The sequence below is a fragment of the Triturus cristatus genome, chromosome 12 (assembly GCF_964204655.1).
Source record: "Triturus cristatus chromosome 12, aTriCri1.1, whole genome shotgun sequence".
Classification (NCBI taxonomy): Eukaryota; Metazoa; Chordata; class Amphibia; order Caudata; family Salamandridae; genus Triturus; species Triturus cristatus.
In genome coordinates this window covers 274,577,630-274,590,195 of record NC_140595.1, presented here as the reverse complement: position 1 = coordinate 274,590,195, position 12,566 = coordinate 274,577,630, and positions in this window count along the sequence as shown.

The following is a 12,566-nucleotide window of genomic DNA, read 5'->3' as shown; positions in this document are numbered from 1 at the left end:
ATTTGCATAACAAATATGCCAACATGGTGGGTTATCTTACGGGCGATCCCAGGGCAGGCCAACCCCTATGCCGCCTGCCCATCTGATGAGCAAATTACACCGTGGCTGTCGCCAATCGGTGTTTACCAATTCTTGGGAGGGGCCACCCCTCCCATCAGTGGACCACCAGTCCACTCACTCATGCCCCCAAAAGGTGGGCGGAGCATTCCAGGAAGCCCCCGGTTGCTAAGACCCACAACCGGCCGTAGGACTAACGGGACGCCGTAGTTCTTCCAGGGGACAACGCTAAGACTTCCCTGGGTATCCTTGGCTTAGCACAATACTGTGCTGATGCATGAAGTACCCCTTGGTAACTTGCAGACTCTGGATTGCCCTGTAACTCCTCCACAGCTCTGGGGGTGGCCACCGTCACAACCAGGGCCCCCCACCAAGGTAGGCCTCTTTACTTACAACATGCTGATACCGGGCCTCTCCCAGGTCCAGCCAAAACAAGTCTTGGCCCATACAGGACCGGAGGCCAGCATGCCCCTTCTGGACAGGTGCCCCCGTCCTTTCTAACTTCCCCCTGGATATTTGACTGATATGACCTAAGACATACCTGCAATACCTTTGACAAGCCCCACCTACCAGGAAGTGCCAATGCGGGTGAAGGTAAGAGTTGGCAAGCCCGCCTTACTTCCTCATTCAGTTATCAGAGTCAGCACTAGTCGGAGTATGTCCATCGCATTCCGTCAGTGACCACCCTATGTGAAGCCTTGCCCTCCCCAAACTTCTGCTAGTATACCAGGGAGCAGACAGGACCGAGTGAACCAGAGGGGAACCAAAGTATAAATACCTCTCTTATTTGAATACTGGGAATGCCAAGTGTTCTTCTAATACTTTGTAGCCCAATTGTGTTTAACCCAGGGGTTTCTCCCAATCATATGGACCATATCGCCCTAGTTGGATGACAACTTCCACAACCTGCATAGCTGCCAGCCAAGGCTATAGGGCGGCAGAAATTGCACATGTTCTTGTTACTCAACTCAATAGTACTTGTTTCAATGACCTCACAAGGCTGAACTGCTAGGTGGACCGACCAGGATCTGAACCTGTGACCAGCGGTCGAACCCAAGCCCCTTTCCGTTCTGACACTCCACCTGCCTGTGAACTTGCATCACAGGGCCGACTTTAAGCACCATAACCCATACCTGGACATGCCGGAGTTAGAGCACACGTCTAAACGGCCTGCCAACCGGCTAACCCCTAACGTTGCAGTCCGACTGTTCGCTGACAACTCCCAAGGTAACTTAGCTTAGCTGAAGCAACTGGTAACATGCCAGCCATATAATCAATGTAACCTAACTATGACTGCAAAAATGTGGTCTGGTAGATGTCCGTATAAGTGCTCCATCCCCTCCAGCTGACAGAAAGTGCCTATTCACGTGTCGCCAACGGCCTTACGTTTATAACTGACGGTATACCAGGATTATGATGAAACTTTAGCTGGTTCTACCGCTTAGTGCCCATTGCACTATCACCGGTACGTCTTGGCCTAATCCGATTCTGGCTGCAAAGCTTTATGACATTGCCAGCTGCCATCCCAGGCGAAATAAAAGAAGCTTTACTGCTACCCCTGTGCGCCGCTGAAAAATGCTAATGATGGTATAACGAGCACCGCTAAACTAGACAGGGAGTGATCCTGAAAAAAAAGTTTGGACCACCACCACCACCATACCCCGCCTGTAAATCAGTAAGGTTTACTTTGCCATCTGCAGTAGTGCAGCCACAATTTGCCGGCATCTAACCCGTGCAGTATCCTGTTCTGTGCAGTCCCCCACATGCTTCCACTGGGCATCTCCGCCTGATGTAAGTGACCTAAGTACAATGTCTCCCTGCCTGGCAGCCTGCCAGTGAAAGATACATCACATACACCATAAGTACCCTCCCTGCCTTTGCAATTTTGCTAAATTCTTGCCTTGCCTTCTAACCTTCCCAGATGTACCCAGCAAAATTGGCTGTACTCGGTCGATTGACCCGACCAAACATCAAACCCACCAGTTTGGGCCACATAACCTGCCCCCAAACTCTGCTGAAACAACCAATAAGCAGGATATGACATAAGGGAAGGGGCTCCCTGGTTGTACTTTAAAATTTCCTACTGCCCAACCAGATGTGCCCCTCGGAAAGCTACCACAATTGCTTTGGATTTGAGCCTCACTCAGCACAACCCTTTCATCCTGGACCTACCTCCAACATGACGTGTAATTGAGCGCGCTGTAACCTTAGGGGTCTGCTGGCTCTGACAAAGAAGTGGCAAGATGATGCATGCTACCCTGCCCCCAAAATCCCAGAACCCCCATGTGTGCGAGCTAACCACCAATGTTCTGCAAACGTTTGCCTACCCATATAATGTTTACTTCCCCTAGAACGAGATGGGGCAGTCCTGTCCAAAGGAGTATGTATTGAACCATATGCATCCTGTAATTACCTATGAATTGAGTACAACTGAATAATTCATAGTACCTGGGTTTTTTTTAATAACTAATAGCAGGTCTGACAGCAACAACAGGCATCCTCAGCTTACATTAGGAATGTTGGATTAAGGGGATCCAATGACAAGGAAAATATGACAGCCTCCCATCTAACCAACAGTGGTGGGAACCACTCCTGTCTATTCTGGTACACATCGTCCCTGTTAACCTGGCACTGCCTGATGTGTGACCTAGGTACATGGTCCCCTTGCATGGCGGCCTGCCAGTGAGACAAACATCCAATACACGATGAGTACCACTACCTGCCTTCGCTAGAATCCTGCCTGGCATTCCTACATGCCCAGATATACCAAGCGATAATGGCTCTCCTCAGTCAATTGACCCGACCACAGGGCTTGCTGACACCCCCGCCCCCGCATAAAACCAAGTGTGACAAACAGGGAGATTACAGTCAGGCTAACCCCAATCTGCCGAAGAAAGACCCACCACACGGCTGTGCCCAAATAACAACCATCCCGCATCAAACCGACACGATGGAAAGACAACAGGAGTCTCACACTCTACACCCGCGGAAAACACTGCAAGTAACTAATCGTTTAACGATCGAATAAATAACAACAGACATCCTTTCAGCATCTGACGCCAAAGCCGTTTCAGAAGTGAACTGGGACCCAAAGGCCTTTAGCATCGGTGCAGACCTTGGCACCTATGGTGTGTGTGATTGTCAGGGTTGAGAGAGAGACGGACCACGGTGATGGTTGGAATGGGCGCTGGGTCCCCGTATTTATTTTAATGAATCACGGAAAACACAAAGGAACTGTGTGGAGTTGCACGTCGGCGTCGCTCTTCCTCTGGAAATGATTAGGAAAATGGTTCTTCTCCCTTCGTTGTCAGGGTGGGCCTGGATTCCCTCTCGTTGGATGGTGAACCGGATACGGGAAAGAAAAGACAAAAAAGGCACTGATCAGTGCTCAGGGTACCACAGCATGGGACTAGAGATACACCCGTGTTGGAGTTCAACATATGACTAGTGAGGGTGTCAGCGCGAAGTGGAGGGAACAGTACCGTCACCACAAAAGAGGAGGGGGGCAGAGGCGTGTGAACTGGCAAGGAACTCTCGAGTCTCCCCGGTAGGTCTAAGACCCTGTCCCTTTCCTAGCCTGCCGTCTTCCTTGTCCCCACCCCGCTCCCGATCCCTCGAACTTTGGCACGCACCTGTTCAAGCCACGACCCCCTCCCCGGGGTCGTGGCTAGGCGCTGCGTCCTCCTCGGGATTCCTCCGGTTGTCTCCTCTGGTCCCGGTTTCCCAATGGGCTTCTCTCTTCGGCTCTCGCGTCTTCGTCAGTTGGAACTCGTCTTCTTCCTGGTTTGACGTTCCGTTGTCGTCATCGGGTGGCTTCTTCTTGTTGGTCTCCGGGATGCGTGGCTCTGCCCCCTTGAAGGAAGGGGTGGCAGGAAATTGCCAATCCTCGTCCTCTCACTCGCTTGGGTCGAGGAACTCACGAACATCAGGGGGCTGGAAGGAAGAAAGAGCGGGCGGATCAAGGGGACTATCAGGTGAGGTCCACGAGGTACGGGGCACCGCCCGACAGTGATCTTTGCCCACTTTAGTGTGAGCCTGGCCCCGCGATGCATACTTTCTTCATAGTCAATTAAGCACACGTAAACCACCCTAGCTGCTCCTTGGCGCTGGGTCATTCTACCCTATGGAGCCCTTCTGAACGATCCGGGAACATTAACTCACCCTCAACACCTAAGCTTAAATCTTTGCTTAGCATAGGTGCTGAAGGCGATGTGTACACCTTCCCCCTGATCCCGGACAGCGGTGAAGAGACCCCGGAGAACCCGGCTAGTATAAAAGACACCAACAGAGTCGAGGGAGCCCTGCGCAAGCTTCAAGGATTGTTTAAGAGTTAAAACTAATCTGCAGGGCTCCCCAGCTAGCTCAGGCAATGACTATGGCATGCAGACCAGACACTAGCACACCGCACATTTACTAGGTGTCCCGCTCACTGAAAACCTGACTGATCACCATTCATAGCGTTAATCTAATGCGCATTGAGAAATACATTTCAATTATACCAATGTAAGTGTATGTGAAAGCAAAGGTGTTGAAACGTTAAACATGAGCTCCAGTTACATGAGATACTGAGCACATGTCATCGCATCCCTATATTTACTACACAAGGAGCACTACCTACAAGAAGCCCATCTATTGGCTAATCAGTGCTTCTAATTGCATATGGTGAAATAATTCCCCATTATAGCTCAGTTGCATGGCCAACCGAGAGCTATTCTACCTCATGTCAGACTGCCTGCGAATACGAAATCTGGGCTGGCATCCCCACACCAGCAAACAGCCAATTCTACACAACACCCGGGGGAGCCCTTAATAAAAGGCGAAGATGGAGGAAATGCACAAGATATACAGCGGCCTCCTCAGAAGGAAGCCCCCCCCCCCCAGCTCTTCCCTTTTCGTTATAGGCAAACCACCAGCACCGCCGAATCCTCACTCTCAACGCCAATTAACGATATAATTCCATAATCATCATAACCTGTTGGGCTTTTACCTTAACATCCTACTCTTAACAACATAATGCCTATGTGTGCCAAATTGCGGCCTCTGTCACTGCCTCAAGCTACATACTACAAAAGGACACTATACCTACAAGACAAACTTATTGGAAGATAGTTGCCTCAGTAAATAAGCAACAACTGTGGCTCCGTTGCACATGTAATGGTTCTGGAATGATGAGGCTGTGTAAATCCTAATCAGTCACTTTGAAGTTACATCCCCATTACAACTGTCTACCAAACTACACTTTATCACCGCATTGCTCCAATGTGCACCCAAACGCAAGCCACCGTCGACACACCTAGCTGACAGCCCTAATGTGACAAAGCACACAACTTAAAGGCATCACCCTGGGAAACCAAGTAACTTGGAACGTAACATTCTGGATCTTTGTTTGCTTGTGGACAACATGTGCATCGGCTCCAAAACACATGTGATGCCAAAGCCCCCCCAGCCTGTGTCGACACACAGTGCCCCCCATCCAGGCAAATGCCATGACACATCACTCATCTCCCCTAGATCCTTCGTTGCTCGAGTCACCTGGGCCATGTGGACCCGAGTGAAACATGTAACCAAACATCCCAATGAAGGTCCCCCCCCCCCCCCATAGCAGTACCACTGCCCCAAACTCAGGCCCTTACCGCGAGAGTGAGCGCCCACCAAATCGAGCATAAAGAAATGACAACTCGGGTGAAAAGGGGGGGGCAACAACAGCGCGGCGGTACCATCTGGTGGCACAGTCACCCGATGGCCCCCTGTCAATGCATAATTTGCAAAGGAGTAAGTGCCTGAGCCTTTGTGATGAGGCCACCGCAATTTGTACCCCACATTGCCACCGTCAGTGCTGCCCATGTCAGAGGGTACCCCTCTACTAACCATCACACTGCTACCAGTGTAACAATTCAGACTGGTCGATCCCCCCAAGCTCTTAAGAACTGTCTGGGTGGCAGGATTAGTTGTTTTGAACATGTGTTGAAATATCAACACTGATTTCTACTCATTTTATGTGCAGCTGTCCTAAGTGCCGGTGCCCACTTGTAGTGTTGGTGCCGAGCCCTGGAAAGCACCCGCTCAAATTAAGGACTGCCCCCTATAGGGTTTAAAATTACTGAACTCCGTGCATAACTGGAGCGTGCAACGCACCATCGCCCACAAATTATTTCTCCCAATGCCCAACAGGCAGACGCCACCTGGCAATGTATAACCCTGTTCAAAAGTTAGTGAAACTACCGCCACCTTCGCTGAAGAGCACCCGGGGGGTGAAGTCAGGGCACGCCAAGTGAGTCGTCCCGAGAGCGCATGACCAGGTACCACCCTTCGCTCCAGAGTAAGTATGCCCATGCCCCGAAATGCCCAGTGAGCGTGGCACCAATTTTTTTTTTTCTTTCCCCATTACACATTCAAGGCACATGCGAGTTAAGTGATTTGCCCAGAATCACCGTAAGTGAACGCGACCCCGAGGCTCGGACCCTGGTTCCAGCACCAAAGTCGGCAGCGCGAACTCGACCCTAAAGTAAGGAGTGTTTACATGAGCACAGTTTATACATTGCACATTCAGGCACGGGGAGATTAAGTGATTTGCCCAGAATCACAGTATGTGAACGCAACCCCGAGGCTAGAACCCTGGTTCCAGCACCAAAGTCGGCAGCGCGAACTCGCCCCAAAAGTATGGAGCGCTTACCTGAGCACTGTTTATATATTACACATTCATGCATATGAGAATTAAGTGATTTCCACAGAATCACCGTAAGTGAACGCGACCCGAGGCTCGACCCTGGTTCCAGCACCAAAGTGAGCCATCTAGCCAAAAGACCACATCCTCTCTGGCCATGCCGGAAGAATTAACCCTCGAGGGGGGCGCGAACGTGCAGTAGAACGTCGCAGCCACACCTCTCCCCCAGGTGAGCCTCCGAGGAGAGCATGCTGCACGCGGGGTCGGGGTGAAGATCTGGCCCTAACGCAGGCGAGACCGGTAAGGCGCGGGAAGAAAGCTGGAGCCCACAGGCCCGACCCTGCATCCCAGAAAAGCGCCCCGGGTGATGGAGCCGATCTCTGCTACCACTATTCATACCACGAACAAATTACGGGACGTTCCATTGAAAACTGAAGTGGAATTATTTAAAAAGCAACATGTCGGCCAACAGATGTTGGTCGCCAACAGCATGCGTCCCGAAGCGCCTAACTAGTTGAATAAATTAACCACTATTGTGAAACGGACACGGGAAAAAGGCGCAGCAACAAGAAAACGCAGCGGGAGTGGGAATATTCACAATCCGCTCGCCGACCGCTACCACAATTAGAGCAAAAACGTGCAAAAGATGCCCAGTGAACTTACTAACTGACCGCCGCCCCTGCGCCCACTGCAGGACAAGCCAGTCAACGCCAGTAATCAAGTGAAACAACACCCCAAATCCTGTGGCGGGAGCATGAATACCTACACTCCGATCCCCGCTATCAGGTCCAGACTTGCGACGTTGGGGCCAGGGCCCCGGCCAGCATTGGTTTTCTTCATCAAGTAATCAGATCCTACCCGGCCAAAGAATATAAATGGCAGATCTCCAGCTAACAGAAAACTGGAAGGTGCTCAGGTATTGCCTGAAAACGAGTTCACTGAGGCAATAGGCACTGGAGCTGGTCTCTACCGCCAAAGACAGTGAACAACGGGCGGGCCTAGCCGATTATGAAAGGGTGCACGTGTACTGTATAACGCCCGCTGCTTGCTCCGATGCCCACCCTTTAAATCAATCACGCATCCCTACCACGCACAAAAAAGCTTACTGCTTCCCATTAAAAGTTCTTGATGTAAACCCATCGTTTACTTAACGCTGGCAAACGCTGGTCTCTTTGTGCCCTCCGCCGCCGAGTTGAAATTGATCTTACTGCTGCTGACACTCCTCCGCTGACCTGCTGATCGCGTACAACTCTCGTGCTGCAATCCACGCGAAAACCACCTCGAGCTTCAAAACTGTTCGAATTGAACGCTGCGACCCCTTCGCGATCCCGTGACCTGCCATATGGAGAAAAACGAAGAAAAACAAGTTACGGGCCCTTTGATGGCCCGGACCCGTAAAGGCGAGACAGGCAGCGGACAAGAGGCTGCCCAGGGGGCGGGGGACAGTATTTGTACCCCTATCCCCCCTCCCACTACCGGAAGTGGCCGGCCGGACGTCCCCCTGGACTCACGCCCAGGGAACTAGGAGGCCGACTCCAGTGCCTTCCTGTGGCACTAAGGTGGCCGCCCTGTTGAGGGGCCTGCGAGGCTTTTGTAATCGATACGATTATAGGAGTGGAGTGTAGGCTCCGCCCCTTATTTTCATTCGCTAGCTTCATTGTGCATGCTAAACCCTAGCTTCCGATTGTTTGTGAGGCTTTTTAGTCCCTCCTGATTACCACCCTGTCCAGTTTTAGCCCAGCCCACCTGGACTGGATGCTTTACTGGTAGCGTTACATGGTCTCCTTTATAACTTCGTCTGCACTATGTTTTTTCCACTCAGTCCCGAGTTGTCTCCCGACCACCAGTTTCCGTCCCTACCTGCTTGTCAGGCTTTGTTTCAACGCCCCCCCACACACAAACACCCGCAAGTCGGGCTCCTACATAAACACAATGTCAGCGACCGTGCTTGTTTATTTAATTGGTTTGCTGTTCACATTTGCATTTGTTTATTTAATTATTTTGGAGCGCGGTCCGCTAACATTAGCGGCCGCGCTTGGTTTATACGTGTGTTTTCGATGCGGGAGGACAGTCACGTCACGGTGAGTTTAAAGGCGAAATGCCGCGAGAGGCCACAGAGGGAAGGGACATTCTGTGGTGAAAGATCAGCATGCGGGTGTTGTAACTGCAGGGCCAATTGCGTGTCTTTTATGTGGGGGTGCGTTTTCTTCTTCCTTGGTCTTGAAACCCTACACTTGTGTTATGGGGAATTAATCGCACGCCCAGCAGGACACTACGAGCATCTGGGATGGCTGGGGACGCAGGGTCTGTGATCGGCAGACCCTGCTCCCAGCTGCATGGGATCTCAAAACTTTTAATAAAAGCCAGATGCAAGTTTGAGAAGGTGTGGGGCAAATGGTTAAATCTGCTGTTTTGAATTCTATGCTTGTTTTCCTCTGGTATCGCTGATCTCTTTCCTCATATGAGAAGGCTTGTTCAAGGGCCTTATATTTAGACCAGGCCTCCTGCTGTCTGCTGATGATGGACTTTGATGTATCGTGCATTTCTCTGCTGTCTTTATATGTTTTGCTTCTACAAATGCTAATAAAATTGATTATAAAAAAAAAAAAGATGCGTTGTGTCCACTCGAGGGGCTCCCCATTGGCCCCTCTCGCTGTCTCTCAGCCAACCCTTTCAGTGGGAAAAGTGTAGACCCTCCTTTCCCCGCAGGCAGTAGGAGGCTGCAGGTCAGACGTAGAGTCCTGTACTGAAATTCCTGCAGGCAGCGAGGTTATAAAAGCCCCACGTCGTGCTCCGTCCTCCCTCCCTAGAGTCCAGACCCACATAGTCCCAAAAAGTGGCAGGAAAGGCTGCGCCTAGTGTTGCTCCTGCACTGCCTACTGTGCCCAGCGGCTGCCATCTCCCGGCAGGAGCTGTTCCCCTTCGGGGAGCACAAGGAAGAAATACTGCTCACGGAGGGTGACAACGAGACCTCGAAGGTGGTCAAGCTGAAGAAGCCTGTGCCGTTCTATGAAGCGGACTTCCACAGCCTTTACATGAGTCTGTGCATCCTCTCTGCGTACCGGTGCTTTAAAGCACTATGTTCTTTGTCCACGGCGTTTCAAAGCACTGTGCCTTATGCACCCTGGGCATCAAAGTACTGCTCTCTATGCCTGGGGCTTCAAAGCACTGTGCCCTCTGTTCCCTGGACTTCAAAGTGCTGTGCCTTCTGCTGCTGGACTTCGAAGCGCTTTGTTCTCTATGCCAGGGGCTTCAGTGCACTGCATCCTCTGTGCCAAAGGCTTGGATGCACTGCGTTTTCTATGCCTGGGCTGTAACCGTTGTAATGAAAGGACGCTCTGTCAGATCGGGGCAGATCATTGCCAGGAGTGGGTGTAGCACGGCAGCTCCCAGTGTAAACAAATGCCTATTCATATCTATTAAGTACATCAATGAAATACTTAACTGTAAGTCTTATAAAAAATACAGAGCTCAAGTTCTGTGCATTAAGATGTGTTTAGTCGGGTAAATGTGCTTTGCCATCGAATCACATTGCTAGTGCTTTCCTGTTCTTGTTAAACGTGTGCGTGTTCTTCTTCCTTAGGCTTGAAACCCAAAACTTGTGGTATAGGGGATTAATTGCCCCCTCAGACACGCCCAGCAGGACACTACAATCATCTGGGAACAATGAGTCTTTAATAGGCAGACGCTACTCCCAGCTGCCTAGGATTTCAAAACTTTTAATAAAAGCCAGATGCTTTATGTCCACTCGAGGGGCTCCTCCCTGGCTTCCCATTGGCCCCTCTCGCTGTCTCCCAGCCAACCCTTTCACTGGGAAAAGTTTACACCCTCCTTTCCCCGCAGCTGGTGAAATACTTAACTGTAAGTATTATAAAAAATACAGAGCTCGAGTGTTTATTCTGCCCTCGGACTCTGTCGCATCTTCTCTCTCTCCTCACTGTCCCTGTCCTATCTGCCCTCCCCCTCTCCTCCGTGCCTGTTCTAGGTCTCGCATGTATGCAAATTTCAGCTATTAACATTGCAAATAACAATGCCTTTTATTTACGTTTTAAAAACAAAAACGCAAGGCATTGTCATTTTCAATGTCAATAGCTCAAACTCGTACAAATTCGGGACCTATTGCATTGCAAATGCTTGTTCTATTCTGCTTCCTATCACGGGTCACTCCCCCTTAGACCTCCTGATTGCCATCGTGGGATATGCCAAGAACGTCCCCCTTGGGTCTGCCGCCTCACAGGATGCAATGCTCCTACTCCTAGCCAGACACCGGGTGGCCATGCACTGGGGGAGATGGCCCGCTCCCACAATGGAGACATGGCTGCAAGACACGACCTACTGCCAGGAACAACTCTCCGCTGACTGGAAACGTATGCCACCATCTTCACGCCTTAAAGACATGAGGGAATCACTGCTAACATATCTAAGACAGAAACTTGCTCCTTAGGCACACTGCTGCACGCCACACAGTGCTGCATGCCTCACACTGCTACACGAAACACTGCTGCACGCCACACACTGCTGCATTACTCACTGCTGCACACAGCTCGCCAGTGCTGCATGCCTCACACTGCTACACGAAACACTGCTGCACGCCACACACTGCCGCACGCCGCACACTGCTGCACGCCACACACTGCCGCACGCCTCACACTGCTGCACGCCGCACACTGCTGCACTCCACACACTGCTTTTATGAGAGTTTATGCTACTGACATTGTAAATGACAATGCCTTTTATTTGTTTTAAAACCAAAACATAAATAAAAGGCATTGTAATTTTACAATGCCAATAGCTCAAACTCTTATAAATGCGAGACCTATTGCATTGCAAATGCTTGTTTCTTTTGAATTGTGGGACTTGTAGTCCTGTTTTAATAATACAATAAACAAGGCTACAAATCTCAGAATTCACAGGGGGGGGGAAACCGGACTAGCGCACCACATTACACATCTGGAGCTGCGAAACTTGGCAGGGTTGCTTTTACTCCGGTAACGTGGGCAATGTTATGCTGCAACTGCTGTGAATGTACTCCTCCACTGGTTAGCCAATGTGTGATTTCGCACGTACTGAAACCTGCTCAGATACCGTGCTCTACCCTCGCTGTTGCTGTTTTCTTTTCTAAAACGCCGGTAAATCGAAGTTCTCTTTAGCCTTCAAACTTCTTCAAGCTCGCTCTTTCAGTGCCTTCTATTTTAAACGTGCCTCAGCCTATCACATCTTTGGGATTCGAGTCGACCAGGACGCTTATAGTTGGACGTAGTTTATTAAACACTAGACTGCATGCAATAGTTGGACGTAGTTTATTAAACACTAGACCGCAGGCAACGATTAGATTATAGATACATCAGTGGCAGGAGCCTAGAACGGTGTTTAATTTCACCTAATATGGCTTCCCCCGCCTCGCACTAGCTCTAAAAACAAACACATTGTCTAGTTTCTGAAATGTTTCGCTAAACCGATCCAATCATTTACATCTACGATAGATGAAGCAAGAACAGGGACATTAAAATAGAAATCAACCTCGTTTTACGTCTTTGAAACACGCATGCATGACGCGTGTGGCTATTGACTGTGTTACAAACTAACGTTACTTTAAAAAAAAGAAAGTGCTTTCGTGCTGTGCGGATGTTTTCTTCGTATTCAAATCTTTCTGCTCTTTAAAGTGGATTGTAAACTAAAATGTAGTTTTCTATTATAGAGCGCTCTGACACGGGGTAAAGTACACGCTGAACACCCTAAAACACGGATCACTTGAGAGATACCGTCGGGGTGACGTTGTGTAAGCGACTAGCATGAGCCAATCGGCCTTCCTGTCCGGAGCGTCACGCTCCTAACTAAGCCTATC